Source organism: Dreissena polymorpha, chromosome 2 (assembly GCF_020536995.1).
Source record: "Dreissena polymorpha isolate Duluth1 chromosome 2, UMN_Dpol_1.0, whole genome shotgun sequence".
Lineage (NCBI taxonomy): Eukaryota > Metazoa > Mollusca > Bivalvia > Myida > Dreissenidae > Dreissena > Dreissena polymorpha.
In genome coordinates, this window is record NC_068356.1 from 56,930,190 (window position 1) to 56,935,272 (window position 5,083).

Here is a 5,083-nt window from a genome sequence, read left to right on the forward strand (position 1 = left end):
ACATCTTCTTCTCCTAAACTACTGGTCTAATTCTGATGAAATTTTTCAGGAATGTTCCTGTGGTGAACCTCTTTCAAATGTGTTCAAATTATGCCCCTGGGGTCAAATTTGACTTTGCCCCTGGGGGTCAAAAAATTGAAAATTTGCTTATATAAGGCCTATTTTGTGCAAACTTTATAAATCTTCTTGTCAAGAACCATTGGGCCTAGGGCTACCAAACTTGGTATGTAGTGACATATTATAGCCCTCTACCAAGTTTGTTCAAATTATGCCCCTGGGGTGAAATTTTACCCTGCCCCGGGGGGTCAAAAAATTGAAAATGTGCTTATATAAGGCCTTTTTTGTGCAAACTTTAAAAATCTTCTTGTCCATAACCGTATGGCGTAGGGCTACCAAATTTGGTATGTAGTGACATCTTATAGTCCTGTACCAAGTTTGTTTAAATTATGCCCCTGGGGTCAAATTTGACCCTGCCCCAGGGGGTTAAAAATTGAAAATTTGCTATATAAGGCCTATTTTGTGAAAACTTTAAAAATCTTCTTGTCCACAACCATTGGGCCTAGGGCTACCAAATTTGCTATGTAGTGACATCTTATAGTTTTCTACCAAGTTTGTTCAAACTATGCCCCTGGGGTCAAATTTGAACCTGCCCAGGGGGGTTAAAAAATTGAAAATTTGCTTATATAAGGCCTATTTTGTGCAAACTTTAAAAATCTTCTTGTCCATAACCATTGGGCCTAGGGCTACCAAATTTTCTATGTAGTGACATCTTATAGTCCTCTACCAAGTTTTTTCAAATTATGCCTCTGGGGTCAAATTTGACCCTGCCCCCGGGGGGTTAAAAAATAGAAAATTTGCTTATATAAGGCCTACTTTGTGCAAACGTTAAAAATCTTTTTAACCATAACCATTGAGCTTAGGGCTACCAAATTTGCTATGTAGTGACATCTTATAGTCTTCTACCAAGTTTGTTCAAATTATGCCCCTGGGGTCACATTTGACTCTGCCCCAAGGGGTCGAAAAATTTAACATTTGCTTATATAAGGCCTATATTGTGAAAACTTTAAAAATCTTCTTTTCCATAACCATTGGGCCAAGGGCTACCAAATTTGGTATGTAGTGACATCTTATAGTTTTCTACCAAGTATGTTCAAATTAAGCCCCTGGGGTCAAATTTGACCCTGCCCCGGGGGGGTCAAAAAATTGAAAATTTGCTTATATAAGGCATTTTTTGTGAAAACTTTAAAAATCTTCTTGTCCATAACCATTGGGCCTAGGGCTACCAAATTTGGTATGTAGTGACATCTAATAGTCCTTTACCAAGTTTGTTCAAATTATGCACCTGGGGTCAAATTTGACCCCGCCCTGGGGGGTCAAAAAATCGAAAATTTGCTTATATAAGTCCTTTTTTGTGCAAACTTTAAAAATCTTCTAGTCCATAACTGTATGGCATAGGGCTACCAAATTTGGTATGTAATGACAACTTATAGTCCTCTACCAAGTTTGTTCAAATTAAGCCCCTGGGATTAAATTTGACCATTCCCCAGGGGTCACAAAATTTAACATATGCTTATATTGGGCCCATTTTGTGCAAACTATAAAAATCTTCTTGTCCATAACCATTGGGCCTATTATTATCAAATTTGGTAGGTAGTGACATCTTATAGTTCTCTACTTAGTTTTTTCAAATTATGTCCCTGGGAACAAATTTGACCTTGCCTCAGGGGTCACAAAAATGAACATATGCTTAAATAAGGCCTATTTTGTGCAAACTTCAAAAATCTTGTTCTTAATTATAGAGCCTAGGGCTACTAAATTTGGTATGTAGTGATATCTAATAGTCCTCTACCAAATTTGTTCAAATTATTCCCCTGGGCTCAAATTTGACCCGGCCCTGGGACTTTGTGCAAACTTTAAAAATTTTGGCATTACCATTGGGCCTAGTGTTACCACATTTGCTATGTAGTGACATTGAATAGTTCTCTACTTTGTTTGTTCAAATTATGCCCCTGGGGTCAAATTTGACCCTGCCCCAGGTGTCACAAAAATGAACATATGCTTATATATAGCGTATTTTGTGCAAACTTTAAAAATCTCCTTGTCCATAACTGTAGGGCCTAGGGCTACCAAATTCGGTATGTAGTGACATCTTATAGTTCTCTACTAAGGTTGTTCATATTATGCCTTTGTGGTCCAATTTGACCATGCCCAGGGGGTCACAAAATGAACATGTGCTTAAAGAAGGCCTATTTTGTATAAATTTTAAAAATCTTGTTGTTCCTAACTGTATGGCAAAGGGCTATCAAATTGGGTATGTTGTGACATCTTATAGTACTCTACCAAGTTTGTTCAAATTAAGCCCCTGGGATCAAATTTGACGGTTCCCAAGGGGTCACAAAATTGAACATATGCGTATATTGGGCCTATTTTTTACAAACTTTAAAAATCTTCTTTTCCATTACCATTGGGGCTATTTGTACCAAACTTGGTATGTATTAAAATCTTAAAGTTGTCTACCAAGTTTTTTTCAAATTATGCCCCTGGAGTCAAATTTGACACTGCCCCGGGGTCAAAAGAATGAACATATGCTTAAATAAGGCCTATTTTGTGCAATCTAAAAATCTTCTTGTTAATAATTATAGAGCCTAGGGCTACTAAATTTGTTATGTAGTGACACAATTCCCAAAATGAATCTTAAATTTTATTTTTTTATTAATGATTAAAAACAAGCACTTCTGGACCTGTTCTTTAAGACACACTATTTATAAATTTGAATGGGTTGTTTTCATTTAAAACTTGAAAATAAAAAGCTATAACATAATTTTTAAAACTGAGTTGCGTCTGAAGTACAACAGCGAACACCTTCAGTGCCTTCAGCGCTTTGATTACGCATGCGCATAATCGGTGGTCGTAAGCGTGGGAAAGGTTTCGCGGGAAACAACAGCCGACATTTTGTGAAGCGGACGGTTCCAAAATTCAACAAGAAAATGGCAATGAAGAGGAAAGCGGAAGATGTGAATTTAACTGGGTTAACGTTAGCCCCGTGAAGCTTTCTTCGAACGAAAAAACAAGGTTAGTGAAATCCATGTTCGTGCAATTATCTACATTAGTCATTAAGTCTGATCTACACACGCGCGAACAATGGAAAATTTCCTTGAGGATAATTCTTTGTCACTAATTGTAATGTATCCGTGACCATTTGTGTGTGTGTGAACAATTCGAGTCATAATTACGTGTGTAACAATATGCAAACATTTTATGTCGCCGGATAATGTTAAGGCTCCTTTGTGCAAAACGATGTGGGCTTATTCGGCCAAAAACAATAGACCAGTTCACGTGTGACGTCACGCGCACCTGCGTGTTTACATCTGGTTAATTTGGATGGCAAAAGAAAGACAATCAGTGGGGAGAAATAGAGCGTGTTCCGTTTTAATGTAAACTAATATATTAAGATTTTATTTCTCAACATGCCAACAAGTTGTTCTACGTTACTGTAACAAATGAGATAGAAAACAATCAATAAATAGATCAATTTCAAACATACAACATATAAAAATTAAGCATAATGGTATTTGTCTCGGAAAACAGACACGTTGACACTTTAAATGAACATTTTCAGCCTCGTTCTGAAATAAGACGAGTCATGTGATTTCTAAAAATAGCAACAGCAGTAGCATTTTGAAACTGGTCTATTAGACACTTAGAACAGAAACATAGCAGTCAGATATAAGTAGGTAAAGGGTTGATTAACCATTAATTGATGGCACATTTCACACTTAAGCTGTAAACTTTTTGATATATACCTAATCAGCAATCACCAATCAAATAAAGATCAAATACTAATAATCTTTATATTCATGATTATTTACCACACAGTGATGTTGTCTTTTAAAAAGATGTCGAACATGTTACAGATTTGGTGGCATTATTTTGTTTTGTAAAGAAAAGAGTTGTTCAGTCTGGTAATATGTACAAGTTTACCAGACGACGGTTCTGTAATATATTTGTGACTGTCCTGTTATATATTTGTAACTTTCGGAAAGACTGCAATATCCATAAGCATCCTTATCTGCACATCATTAAAGCAACGGTCAACAAAATAAAAAAATGGAGTACCGAAATGGTAATCATTGCTCTTCTGTATTAGAAACAGCAATTTTGATACACACAAATGCCAATCACACACCTTGTGTTGCTGATGTTAAAAAAGTCTCTGAGCAATTCTTATAGTTTTTGTATTTTTTAGATTCTTCACTGCACAGTTGCAAACAGAGAAAACGGAAATCCAAAAGGTTGTGTGCTTCTGCCCCAAAAAACATGAGACGTTCAAAGGGGAGAAATAATGGACAAGCCATTTCAGATAATTAATGCGAAAGTCCAACCTGATGGACAAGGAACTACTACTATCAAATGTTTCAAAGAGGCAACTCTGTTGTCGTCAAACAGAAATCTAGGGTTCTAGAAGACCTACAAGAAACATTTAGACTTTGAGGCACGCCAAGAAGTCAGCCCATTGGGAAATATTGAAGAATACCAAATGGTAATATTGCCTTTATATTTTTATTCTCTCCTTAAAAAAAATTGGTGGAGCATATAGTTGCCGCTTTGTGCTTACATTTGTGTCTCTGTCTATCTGTGTACAACTCTTGCCCTGGCTATTTTTCTGCGACTTGTGCCTGGAAGTCGATTAAACTTCATGGGAAGCTTCACTACCAAGAAGAAATACAAATATTATCATCAGGTTCATGGTTGACGAAGTTTCAGAATTTTCACAGCGCTATGGCCTTTTGAAATTTTCATTAATTGTAGATAGAGTGCAATTTTTGTACAGGGCCTCCGCTGTCGGTTGCTTAATTCACCAATTGAATTTGTTTAAGAAATGGCGAATAAAAATGAGTTTGGCAAAAGAACAAAGATGATGGATGTAAACTTGGCTATGTTTTTGTCTTTCTGTCCGTCCGTCCGGAGCCACATGTTGGAAGTGGTTTTGATAGATTTCATTGAAACTTGGTATGAGTATAGATATATATATATATGGAAAACAGGATGATGCAAGCCAAATGGCATTGTTCACCATCTGTTA